Source organism: Mesoplodon bidens, assembly GCF_964165515.1.
Source record: "Mesoplodon bidens genome assembly, chromosome: 4".
Taxonomy (NCBI): Eukaryota; Metazoa; Chordata; class Mammalia; order Artiodactyla; family Ziphiidae; genus Mesoplodon; species Mesoplodon bidens.
Window position 1 is genome coordinate 111,032,010 of NC_138160.1, and position 14,089 is coordinate 111,046,098.

General features: G+C 41.1%; 1 pseudogene across 1 annotated transcript; it reads right to left on the reverse strand.

Moving 5' to 3' along the window:
- Positions 1-7,648: 7,648 nt before the first annotated feature.
- On the reverse strand, positions 7,649-8,610 carry LOC308616591 (phosphatidylinositol transfer protein alpha isoform-like; annotated as a pseudogene). The gene has a single exon. The product of its transcript is annotated as a phosphatidylinositol transfer protein alpha isoform-like (transcript).
- Between the last annotated feature and the right edge of the window lie 5,479 nt (positions 8,611-14,089).

Sequence of the window (14,089 nt, forward strand, 5' to 3'; positions counted from 1 at the left end):
CATGCTACATTTTAAGCTGTTATTTGTACACACTACATCTTTTCCCAGGTGCTCTGTACCTGTCAAGCAAGATGCCTGTATTGACCCCTTCAGGAAAGCTTCAGAGGACCTGCCACACCCACTGGCCCTTTGCCCTTTTTATAAGATTCTTTGAATTCTTTACACACTGGCTACCATGGATACCAGATTGGCTCACCACAGTGAAAGCTGATAAGCCATTTATAGGCTATTTTGCAGCTTATGAGGGGATCTGGCCCCAAGTTTATGCCTTAGGAGTCCTTGTCTTCTCTTAGGAAGTATGAACTCAAGTCACAAAGAGATACAGAAGCAATTGGTCTTAATGGCAGGAGGAGAGAAAGAAAGTAGGCGAGTCAACATAACGGCAGTGGAGTAAATTGATTAATGGCTATATATCTTCCTCCCATACTAGTATGTACCCACCTTTGCAATGTGACTTTTCTGCTTCTCCCTTGTATAAGTGAGGTATGTTTCTCCAAATCCTTGAATCTAGGCTGGCCTTTTAACTTGTTTTGACCAATGGGTTGTGGGGGAAGTGATGTTATTTGAGTTCTGAAGCCTAAGCCTCAAGGGGCCTTGCAGCATCTGTATCGCCCTCTTGAAATGCTGCCTTGAAAACATTATGCTGTGAAGAAACTTGGGGTGAAAGACAACATGGAAAAAGGCCAAGCCATTCCAGTTTTCCCAGCTGAATCCATTCCATCCAACCTACATGAGCAAGCCCAGGTAAGATCAGCAGAACAGCCCAACCAACACAAAAAATCATGATGAATAATAAATTGTACTTGTTTTAAGCCAAGTTTGAGGTTGTTTATTACCATGTGACCACCATGTAAGCTGGTCTAGCCTACAGGAGAATAAGGGGCCATATAGAGGAGACTCAAAGGACCCCAGCTAACTGCCAGCACCTACTGTGAGGCATCTGAGTGGGATCATCTTGTACCTTCCAACCTTAAAGCACAGCGACATGACTAGGCAAAAAGCAGCAGACTGCCAAGTTGGTCCATAGAATCTTGAGAAATAATAAATCCTGACTGTACTTTCTTATGCAATTTACCCATAGGCAAATGCTGCCAGCTTTACCTTCAAAATGCATGCTGAGGGCTTCCCTGGTGGCGCATTGGTTGGGAGTCCGCCTGCCGAGGCAGGGGATGCGGGTTCGTGCCCCGGTCCGGGAGGATCCCACGTGCCGCGGAGCGGGTGGGCCCGTAGGCCATGGCCGCTGTGCCTGCGCGTCTGGAGCCTGTGCTCCGCGGCGGGAGAGGCCACAGCGGTGAGAGGCCCGCGTACCGCAAAAAAAAAAAAAAAAAAAAAAAAAATGCATGCTGAATCTGATCACTTCTCATCAGCTCCATCACTATCATACGGGACCAAGTTACAGTCATCTCTTGCATGGATTATAAAATGATCTCCTGACAAGTCTTTTTTGAGTGATTAAAATATTCCATATCTTGGGCTTCCCTGGTGGCGCAGTGGTTGAGAGTCCGCCTGCCGATGCGGGGCTTCCCTGGTGGCGCAGTGGTTGAGAGTCCGCCTGCCGATGCGGGGGATGCGGGTTCGTGCCCCGGTCTGGGAAGATCCCACATGCCGTGGAGCAGCTGGGCCCGTGGGCCATGGCTGCTGAGCCTGCGCGTCCGGAGCCTGTGCTCCGCAACAGGAGAGGCCACAACAATGAGAGGCCCCCGTACCGCAAAAAAAAAAAAAAAAAAAAATATATATATATATATATATATATATATATATATTCTATATCTTGATTGTGGTGATGGACACATGATGTACATTTGTCAAAAGTCATCAAGCTGCACACTTTTAAAAAGGTAGAGTTTACGGTATTTAAATTATAAATCAATAATCTTGACTTTTAAAAAAGTAACGTGAAGCCATCCAAGCTTTCAGGTCATTTTCAAACAGAGTACAATAAATCCATGTTAAACCAACTGCATTTTTCTAGGACAAATGCAAATACTCTTCAGTATGGAACAAAGAGAAGAAATCAGGCTATAAAAACATCAGAATTTACTCTGAATAAACAAATGCATGTACAAGTCACACTACTTCAGAGAAGCTTATAGAACTGGATATCATTATAATAAATATGCTCAGGAAGAAAACTTAATGAGCTATTATAGGCAAAAATCTCTTTATTAAATGATCCTGTATATCATAGAAGGCAAAGCAAGAAGCAATTACTATCGTCAGCTGGTGCTTTTAAATAGTTTGCTTCATAGATGGATGAAAGGATTGATATACAGAGAACTGCTGTCAACTCTTGGCATACTTGCAGTACATACTTGAAAAAGCCTTAATCACTTTTTGTTCTTTTTCCTTACAGTTTTATTGAAATATAATTGATGTACCCACCATATGTTTAAGGTGTACAGCATAGTGATTTGACTTACACGCATCATGAAATGATTACTGCAATAAGTTTAGTGAACATCCATCATATTATATAGATATAAAATTAGAGAAATAGAAAAAAAAATTTTTCTTGTGATCATAAGATTTACCCTCAACAACTTTCATATATAACATAAAGCAGTGTTGATTTATCATGTTGTATATCACATCCCTAGTATTTATTTGTCTTGTACCTGGAAGTTTGTACCTTTGATTGCCTTCATCCAGTTCTCCCTCCCCCCACATCCCGCTTCTGCTAACCACAAATCTGATTGCTTTTTCCATGAGTTTGTTTGTTTTTGAAGTATAATTGACCTGTAGCACTTTGTTACTTCCTGTTACACAACATAATGATTCAATACTTCTGTACATTTCAAAATGATCACAATAAGTCTAGTCACGATCTGTCAACATAGAAAGATACTACATAGTTATTGGCTATATTACTCACCCTGTACATTTCATACCCCTGATGCATTTATTTTACAACTGGAAATCTGTACTTCTTATCTCCCTCACCTATTTCTTTCCTCCCACCACCCTCATCCCCTCTGGCAACCACTTGAATGTATCTCTAATTCTATTTCTGTTTTGTTTGTTCATTTGTGGTTTTTCTAGAGTCCACATATAAGTGAAATCAGATATTATTTGTCTTTCTCTGTCTTAATCACTTAGCATAATATACTCTAGGTACACCGTGATGTCACAACTGGCAAGATATTATTCTTTTTTATGGCTGAGAAATATTCCATTGTGTGTATATATACCACATCTTCTTTATCCATTCATTTATCAGTGAGCACTTAGGTTGCTTCCATATCTTGTCTATTTTAAGCAATGCTACAGTGAACATAGGGGTACCTGTATCTTTTCAAATTAGTGTTTTTGTTTTCTTCAGATAAATACCCAGAAGTGGAATTGCTGGATCCTATGGTAGTTCTACTTCTGATTTTTTTTTTTTTTGGCCATGCTGCATGGCATGTGGGATCTTAGTTCCCCAATCAGGGATTGAACCCATGCCCCCTGCAGTGGAAGCACACTGGACCCTCAGGGAAGTCCCCTACTTTAGATTTTTTGAGGACTGTCCATACTGTTATCCACAGTTGCTGCACCAATTTACATTTCCACCATTAGAGGACCAGGGATCTCTTTTCTGTACATGCTCACCAACACTTATTATTTGTTGTATTTTTTAATAATATCCATTCTGACAGGTATGAGGTGATACTTCGTTGTAGTTTTGGTTTGCTTTTTCCTGATCATTAGTGATGTTGAGCATCTTTTCATGTGCCTGTTGACCATCTCTGTGTCTTCTTTGGGAAGATGTCTACTCAGGTCCTCTGCCCATTTTTTAATCAGATAGTTTGTGTGTTTGTTTGATATTGAGTTGTATGAGTTCTTTGTATATTTTGGATATTAACCCCTTGTCAAATATATGGCTTGCAAATCTCTTCCCCTGGTCAGTAGGCAGCCTTTTCATTTTGTTAATAATTTCCTTTGCTGTGCAAAAGCTTTTTGTTGGATGTAGTCACATTTGTTTATTTTTGCTTCTGTTTCCCTTGCCTGAGGAGACAGATCCCCCCAAATATTACTAAGACCAGTGTCAAAGAACTTAGTGCCTATGTTTTCTTCTAGAATTTTTATGATTTCAGGTTTTACCTTTAAGTCTTTAATCCATTTTGAGTTTATTTTTGAGCATGGTGTGAGAGAGTAGTTCAGTTTGATTCTTTTGCTTGAAGATGTCCAATTGGAAAAATTGAAGTGACCATTTATTGAAGAAGCTGTCTTTTCTTCATTGTATATTCTTGCCTTCTTTGTCATAGATTAGTTGCCCATAAAAGTGTGAATTCATTTCTGGGCTCTCTATTCTGTTCCATTGATCTATGTGTCTGTTTTTGTGCTGGTACCATACTGTTCTGATTACTGTAGCTTTGTAGTATAGTGTGAAATCAGGGAGCATGAGACCTCTGAAGCTTTGTTCTTCTTTCTCAAGGTTGCTTTGACTATTCAAGGTCTTTTCTGTTTCCAAAACATTTTAGAATTATTTGTTCTTGTTCTGTGAAAAATGTCATTGATACTTTGAAAGAGATTGCATTGAATCTGTAGATTGCCTTGAGTAGTATGGTCATTTTAATAATATTAATTCTTCCAATTCGTGAACACGGTATATCTTTCCATTTGTTTGTGTCATCTTCAATTTCTTTCATCAGTGCCTTATAGTTTCCAAGTAGAGATCTTTTACCTCTTCAGTTAGATTTACTCCTAGGTATTTTATTCTTTTTAATACAGTGGGATTGTTTTCTTAATTTTCTTTGTGATAGTTCATTGTTAGTATATGGAAACCCAACAGATTTCTGTGTATTAATTTTGTATCCTGCAACATTACCAAATTCATTCATGAGTTGTAGTAGTTTTTGGTGGCATCTTTAGGATTTCCTGTGTATAGTATCATCTTTTCTGCAAAAAATGACACTTTAACTTTTTCCTTTCAAATTTAGATTCCTTTTATTTTTTTTTTCTTGTATGATTGCTATGGCTAGGACTTCCAATAGTATGTTGTAAAAGTGGCAAGAGTGGATATCCTTGTCTTGTTCCTAATCTTAGAGGAAAAGCTTTCAGATTTTCACTATTCAATATGACATTAGCTGGGGGTTTGTCATATATGGCCGGTGTTATGTCGAGAAACATTCTCTCCATAACCACTTTGTTGAGAGTCTTTATCATAAATAGATCTTGAAATCTGTCAAAAAGTTTTTCTGTATCTATTGAGATGATTATATGATTTTTATTCTTCCACTTGTTAATGTGGTGTATCACATTGATCAATTTGTGGATGTTGAATTATCCTTGCATCCCTTGGAAAATCCTACTTGATCATGGTGCATGATCTATCCTTTTAATGTATTGTTGAATTTGTTTTGCAATTACTTTGTTAAGGATTTTTGCATTTATGTTCACTGGTGATATTGTCCTGTAATTTGGTGATGTCTTTCCATGGTATTGGTATCAGGGTGATGCTGGCCTCATAAAATGAGTTCAGAAGCATTTCTTCCTCTGCAATTTTTTGGAATATTTTGAGAAGGATAAGCATTAACTCTTCTCAAAATATTTGATAGAATTCACCTGTTAAGCCATCTCATTCTACACTTTTGTTTGTTGGGAGTATTTTTATTACTGATTCAATTTCATTATTGCTAGTTGGTCTGTTCAGGTATTCTGTTTCTTCTGGTTCAGTCTTAAAAGATTATACATTTCTAGGAATTTGTCCATTTCTTCTAGGTTGTCCATTTTATTGGTGTATAATTGTTCATAAAAATCTCTTATAATCCTTTGTATTTCTGTGATATTGGTTGTAACTTTTCCTTTTTCATTTCTTATTTTATTGATTCAGGCCCTCTTTCTTTCCTTTTTTTTTTTTTCCGATGAGTCTGGCTGAAGGTTGTCAATTTTGTTTATCTTTTCAAAGGACCAGCTCTATGTTTTTTCTTTTAATATCTTTATTGGAGTATAATTGCTTTACAATGGTGTGTTAGTTTCTGCTTTATAACAAAGTGAATCAGCTATACATATACATATATCCCCATATCTCCTCCCTTTTACATCTCCCTCCCACCCTCCCTATCCCACCCCTCTAGGTGTTTCTATGGTTTTTTACATCTCTATTTCATTTATGATTTTATTTATGATTTCTTTCCTTGTACTAACTTTGGGTTTTATTTAATTTTTTTCTACAGTAAGTCCCCTACATACGAACCTTCAAGTTGCAGACTTTCAAAGATGCAAACATGCGTTCACATGTCCAATCACGTAAGTTAGTTCATGTGTCTGGTGTACATTGTCACATGCATGCATCCTCTACAAGTGGTTGTGCTTTTGTGTACAGTACTTTATAGAGTACAGTAGTACAGTATCTTTATTTCAAGCCCAGGATATCTGGAAGCAAGAGTAAAAACAGCGATGATGTAGCTGGTACTGTACTGTACTTTTCATGGTACTGTACTGTAAGATTAAATTTTTTTTTGAGTTCATTTGTTATGTGTTATTTGTGTGAAAAGTATTATAAACCTGTATATACAGTATATACTGTATATGCTGTATATACAGTACAGTACTATATAGCCTATTGTGTTAGTTGGGTACCTAGGCTAATTTTGTTGGACTTACAAACAAATTAGACTCATGAACGCACTCTCAGTACAGAACTTGTGCGTGTGTAGGGGACTTACTGTAGTTACTTTAAGTGTAGGGTTAGGTTGTTTATTTGAGATTTCTCTTGTTTCCTGAGGTAGACTTGTATCACTATAAACTTCTCTGTTAGAACTGCTCTTGCTGCATCCCATAGATTTGGATCATTGTGTTTTCATTTTCATTTATCTCCAGGTATTTGTTTACTTCTTCTTTGATTTTTTTCAGTAATCTATTGGTTGTTTAGTAGCATATCATTTAGTCTCCACATGTTAGTGCGTTTTCTTTCTTTTCTTTTCTTTTTTTTTTGGCTGCGCAGCTTGTGGGATCTTAGTTCCCCAACCAGGGATCAAACCCAGGCCCTCAGCAGTGAGAGTGCAGAGTCCTAACCATTTGACTGCCAGGGAATTCCCTATAGTTTTTTTCTTGTATTTGCATTGTGGATGGAAAAGATGCTTGATATGATTTCAGCCTTCTTAAAGTTTACTGAGACTTGTTTTGTGGCCTAGCATATGATCTGTCCTGGAGAATGTTCCATGTATTCCTTAAAAGAATGCATATACTGCTGCTTTTGGACAGAATATTCTATATATATCCATTAAGTTCATCTCATCTAATATGTCATTTAAGGACAGTATTTCCTTATTGATTTTCTGTCTAGATGATTTGTCCATTCATGTAAGTGGGGTGTTAAAGTTCCCTACTATTATTGTGTTACTGTCAATTTCTCCCTTTATGTCTGTTAATATTTGCATTATGTATTTAAGTGCTCCGATGTTGGGTGCGTATATATATACAACTTTTTTTGAAAGACTAAAATTGTCACTTGGAAATAAAGTGGGGGAGGGCACACAGAAATAGGTTGAGAACACAATGGTTGGAGAGGGAGGAGCTGTAAGTACAGCACACACCACACATCTCAGAGGAACAGGCTTCTGCACACATGGACTTCATAATACCAGATGGTCTATTTGTTCACAATATTAGAGGGCATCTAGAATTAGCTACAGTAAGGGATAAAAAGTTGTCTGAAGAATGGGCACAGAAAGGCTACATCTGAAGATGACCTGTCACTTGGGAGGGTGAAGCTGCTGGGCCTTCCTTTTGACCACTGTCTTGCAAAAAGTGCAGAAGGAGGAGGGGTGGCTTTAGTCATCTGCCATCATTCCTTTCACTGGGTCCTTTTGCCTTGTCTCATCCAGCTATCTCTTCATCTCTTCTTCCATCCTTTGAATGCTGTCCATAGTCAGGTCAACCCACTTATTGAGCCAACAGAACAGCTGCCTGTGGAAGTTTGTAAACAGACACCTCTCTTACTTATGTATAAAGTTTTCCACTTTGTTCTGCAGGCCCCACCACTTGAACTTGACAGTAACCATTTTGTATGTATGAATATATGGGTAGTCTTTCTGATTTACAAGTTCTTGCTTCCAGTTGGGGCTCAAGGGTTCTCGGCCTGTTTTGATAGGTTTAAATTTTGCTGGGTCTTCCTCTACCTTGAAATCCTTGCTAAGTACTTGGTTTTGATCTGCAGTGTCTATATGTATGGCTTCCACATATTTCCATGCCTCAGGTTCCAGTTTATGCACATTTTCCTGGGTGCCAAGATATGGTTTGTGCCAGGTTTCAGTTTTAATCAGAAAGTCTTCTTTCATGTACTCATTTGTAATAACAGTTCAGCAATAAGGGTAGGAGGGTAGGCATTCCATGCTTTTTCATGTATATTCATGGCTCCCTCTGGGGCCAGCATTTGAACAAACGTGGGCACTTTGTTCTGTAAGTGGTAGATCTTGTGTGTTTACTGGCCTTTCTCACTGTCCTTCTCATAGGGCTCATTCACCAGGACCTCTATGCCTTTACCACCACCAGTTTCACTTTTGTTGACCTCAGCCACAGAATACAGCTACCCCACTTGATACTCTTCCACAGCCACAGGTAAGATGACTCGATGCTCCTTGAGCAGCACCATGTCGCTTCACAGCTAGGCGGCTGCCCACTGCCCACCCAGCCTCTTGCCTGCTTCCCAGTGGCCACTCTCCCCATGGCCTGGCCCAGTCTGGCTGCCTGTGCACCTTCCTTGTGGTCTGCTCTGTCCCTGCCACTCTTGCTGCAATCACTGGTTGGCTTCTGCCATCGCAGCCTTGCTGCCTCCTATGCCACTGCTGGTGCTACCCAGAGCTCCAGTTCTGCCTACAATTATTATATCTTCTTCTTGGACTGACACTTGATCATTATGTGGTATCCTTCTTTGTCTCTTGTCACAGTCTCTTTAAAATAGACTTTAAGTCTATTTTGTCTGATATAAATATCACTACCCCAGCTTTCTTTTCATTTCCATTTACGTGGAAAGCCTTTTCCCAATCTCTCACTTCCAGTCTGTGTATGTCTTTAGATCTGAAATGAGTCTCTTGTAAGGAGCATATATATGGGCCTTGTTTTTGTATCATTCAACCACTCTAAATCTTTTGATTGGAGCACTTAGTTCCTTTACATTTAAAGTAATTGTTGATAACTTTGTACTTACTGCCACTCTGCTAATTGTTTGGGGGTTATTTTTGTACTTCTTTTTTGCTCCTTTCTTCTTCTTTTGTTCTCTTCCCTTGTGATTTGATTACTATTTTTAGTGTTATGTTTGGAATCCTTTCTTTTTTGTGTATCTATATAGATTTTTAGTTTGTACTTACCGTAAGGTTAATATATATAGAAATATATATGAGTGTATAATTATTTTAAGTTGCTGATCTCTTAAGTCTGAACACATTTTAACAACCCTGCATTTTTACTCTCCCCAACTTTACTGGTTTTGACATCATATTTTGCATCTTTTTGTTTTGTGTACCCCTTGACTACTTATTGAGAATATAGATGATTTTACTACTTCTGTCTTTTGACCTTCCTACCAGCTTTATACATGGTTGATTTACTATCTTTATTGTATATTTGCTTTTGTCGATGAGATTTTTCCTCTGTAATTTTCATGTTCTAGTTGTGGCCTGTTTTTTGTTTTGTTTTGTTTTGTTTTTTTTGCTTGGAGAGTTCCCTTTAACATTTCTTGTTAAAGCTGGCTTGGTGGTGCTGAACTCTTTTAGCTTTTGCTTGTCTGTAAAACTTTTGATCTCTCCATCAAATCTGAATGAAAGCCTTGCTGGGTAGAGTATTCCTGATTGGAGGTTTTTTCTTTCATCACTTTAAAGTGGGTGGTTGTGCAGCTGGGGGTCCTGGATCTAGTGTCCACCTGCTGGTAGGCAGGACAGGTTCCTGACATGGCTGGCTGCAGGGTCCTGGGTGTCCCAAAGCTGGCGTTGGCCCACTGATGAATGGGGCTCAATCCCAAGGGTGGCCGGCTGAGGGGTCCAAGGTGTCTCAGAGCTGGTGGTGTAAACCTGATGGAAGGCAGGGCCAGGGCCCTTGGGGTCCCAGGGCTAGTGCTGGCCCACTGGTGGGTGGAGCCAGTTCCCAGGGTTTCTGGCTGCAGAGCCCTGGGGGACCCAGAGCTGGTGTCAGCCACTGGTCTTTGGGGCCAGATCTTGAGCAGCTGGTTCAGGGCCCCAGGGTTTCCCAGAGTTGTCCTGCTGGTGGGTAGGGCCAGGACCCAAGGGTCTCAGGGCTGGTGCTGGGTGCTTGTAGGTGGGCTGCGTCCTGACACAGCAAGGTGCAGGACTGCAGTGGTCCTGGGGCTCGTGTCTACCCACTGGTGGGAAGGGCTGGGTCCTGAGGCCTCTGGCTATAGGGCCCTGGGGATCATGAAGCTGGTGCTGGCCTGTTGGTGGGTAGCTGGGTTCTAACATGGCAAATTGTGATACTTTAGTGGTCCTGGGGCTGATAGCCTGTTAGTGGGCAGGGCTAGGTTCTGGGATCTCTGGCTGCAGGGTCCTGGGGGGGTCCCAGGGTTGGTGCCAACCCTCTGGCAGGTGGAGTCTGGGCCCAGGCTGTCCTGGAGCTATTGCTTGCCCACTGGTGTGTAGAGTTGGGTCCTAAGGTCTCTGACTGCAAGGCCCTGGGGGTATCAGAGTTGGTGTTATGCCCACTGTTGAGCAAAGCCATGTCTCAACAACTAGCTGTTGGACCTTGGGGTTCCGAGGCTAGTTCTGGTGCACTGATGGGTGGGACCAGATCCTGGGCCCTCTGGTGGGCAGGGTCAGGTACCAGGGCAGCTGGGGGCTCAGGGGTTCCTAAGGCAGCCAATCTGCTGGTGGGTGAGGCTGTGCCCCTGCCTGGCTAACTGCTTGGCCTCAGACGTCCCAGTACTTGTGCCAACATGCTGATGATCAGGGCTGGGTCCTGGCACTAATATGCTAGGAGGACTCACAAATGGCACTTGTGGGCTTCCCTGCTGGCACAGTAATTGAGAGTCTGCCTGCCGATGCAGGGGACGCGGGTTTGTGCCCTGCTCCAGGAGGATCCCATATGCCACGGAGCGGCTGGGGCCGTGAGCCATGGCCACTGAGCCTGCACATCTGGAGCCTGTGCTCCGCAACAGGAGAGGCCACAACAGTGAGAGGCCCGCATACCGCAAAAAAAAAAAAAAAAAAAAAAAAAAAGTCACTTGTCAGCACCAGTGTCCTTGTGGTAGAACACATTCCCCACAATGGCTGCTACCAGTATCTGTGTCCCCAGAGTGAGCTCCAGTTGCTTCCTGTCTCTCCGGGAGGCCCTCCAAGATCAGCAGGTGGGTTTGACCCAGGCACCTTTCAAATTACTGCTTCTGCTCTGGGTCTTGGAGCATGTGAGATTTTGTGTGTACCCTTAAAGGGTGGACTCTCTATTTCCTACAGCCCTTTGGCTCTTCCAAAAGTAAGCACCACTGGCTTTCAAAGCCAAATGTTCTGGAGCCTTATCTTCCTGGTGAAAGACCCCCAGGCCCGAAGCTGGGTAGCCCAATGTGGGGTGGACCTCTCGCTCCTTGGGGAGAACCTCTGCAATTGTAATTATGCTCCCATTTGTGGGTTGCCCACCCAAGAGTATGAGTTTTGACTATACTGCATTTCTGCCCCTCCTACCGATTTCACTGTGGTTCCTTCTTTATATCTTTAGTTGCAGAAGATCTTTTCTGCTAGTCTCCAGGTCTTTCTCATCAATAATTGCTCTGTAAATAGCTGTCATTTTGGTGAGCCTGTGGGAGGAGGTGAGCTCAGGGTCTTCCTACTCCACCATCTGGGGCACTCTCCCCACTTTTTGTTCTTTTTAACTAAAATTCATGCCATAATTTTTAAATCTTATTTACTTATTATTTTGTAAGTCATAATATGAGTAGAAAAGATATGTTGTCGTCAGTGTAATAGGACACTAGAAGTGAGTGCAGTAAGAAAGGAGCTTTGATATATATACACTGATGGGGATAAAACTGATGACTAATAAGAACCTGCTGTATAAAAAGATAAATAAAATTAAATTAAAAAATTTAAAAAAAGGAGCTTTACCTGGAATTAAAATTGCACGCACTACTATTTTCTTTTAATTTTTATTGGAGTATAATTGATTTACAATGTGTTACTTTCAGATGTACAGCAAAGTGAATCAGTTATACATATACATATATCCCCTCTTTTTTAGCTTCTTTTCCCATATAGGCCATTACAGAGTATTGGGTAGAGTTCCCTGTGCTATACAGTAGGTCCTTATTAGTTATCTATTCTATATATAGTAGTGTGTATGTGTTGATCCCAATCTTCCAATTTATCCCTCCCCCTCCTTACCCCCCAGTAACCTTAAGTTTATTTTTTACATCTGTAACTCTATTTTTGTTTTGTAGATAAGTTCATTTGTAGCCTTTTTTTATATTCCACATATAATCAATATCATATGATATTTGTCTTTCTCTGTCTGACTTACTTCACTCAGTATGACAATCTCTAGGTCCATCCATGTTGCTGCAAATGGCATTATTTTATTCTTTTATTTATGGCCAAGTAATATTCCATTGTATATATGTACCACATCTTCTTCTTTTTTTTTTTTTTGCGGTATGCGGGCCTCTCACTGTTGTGGCCTCTCCCGTTGCGGAGCACAGGCTCCGGATGCGCAGGCTCAGCGGCCATGGCTCATGGGCCCAGCTGCTCCGCGGCATATGGGATCCTCCCGGACCAGGGCATGAACCCGTATCCCCTGCATCGGCAGGCGGACTCTCAACCACTGCGCCACCAGGGAGGCCCTGTACCACATCTTCTTTATCCATTCGTCTGTTGATGGACACTTAGGTTACTTCCATGTCCTGGCTATTGTGAATAGTGCTGCAATGAACATTGTGGTAAATGACTCTTTTTGAATTATGGTTTTCTCAGGGTATATGCCCAGTATTGGGATTGCTGGGTCATATGGTAGTTCTATTTTTAGTTTTTTAAGGAACCTCCATACTGTTCTCCATAGTGACTGTATCAATTTACATTCCCACCAACAGTGTAGGAGGGTTCCCGTTTCTCCACACCCTCTCTAGCATTTACTGTTTGTAGATTTTTTTGTGTGTGGTACGCGGGCCTCTCACTGTTCTGGCCTCTCCCATTGCAGAGCACAGTCTCCGGATGCACAGGCTCAGCGGCCATGGCTCACAGGCCTAGCCGCTCCGTGGCATGTGGGATCTTCCCGGACCGGGGCACAAACTCGTGTCCCCTGCATCGGCAGGCAGACTCTCAACCACTGCGCCACCAGGGAAGCCCTGTTTGTAGATTTTTTGATGATAGCCATTCTGACTGGTGTGAAGTGATACCTCATTGTAGTTTTGATTTGCATTTCTTTAATAATTAGTGATGTTGAGCATCTCTTCATGTGCCTCTTGGCCGTCTGCATGTCCTCCTTGGTGAAATGTCTGTTTAGGTCTTCCACCCATTTTTTAACTGGATTGTTTGTTTTTCTGATATTGAGCTGCATGAGCTGTTTGTATATTTAGGAGATTAATCCTTTGTCTGTTGTTTCATTTGCAAATATTTTCTCCCATTCTGAGGGTTGTCTTTTTGTCTTGTTTAGGGTTTCCTTTGCTGTGCAAAAGCTTTTAAGTTTAATTAAGTCCCATTTGTTTATTTTTGTTTTTATTTCTTTTACTCTAGGAGGTGGGTCAAAAAGTCCTTGCTGTGATTTATGTCAAAGAGTGTTTTTCCTATGTTTTCCTCTAAAAGTTTTATAGTGCCTGGTCTTACATTTAAGTCCTTAATCCATTTGGAGTTTATTTTTGTGCATGGTGTTAGGGAGTGTTCTAATTTCACTCTTTTACATGTAGCTGTCTAGTTTTCCCAGCAGCACTTATTGAAGAGGCTGTCTTTTCTCCACTGTATATTCTTGCCTCCTTTATCAAAGATAACGTGACCACATGTGTGTGGGTTTATCTCTGGGCATTCTATCCTGTACCATTGCTCTATATTTCTGTTTTTGTGCCAGTACCATACTGTCTTGATTACTGTAGCTTTATGGTATAGTTTGAAGTCAGGGAGCCTGATTCCTCCAGCTCCGTTTTGCTTTCTCAAGATTGCTTTGGCTATTCAGGTCTTTTGTG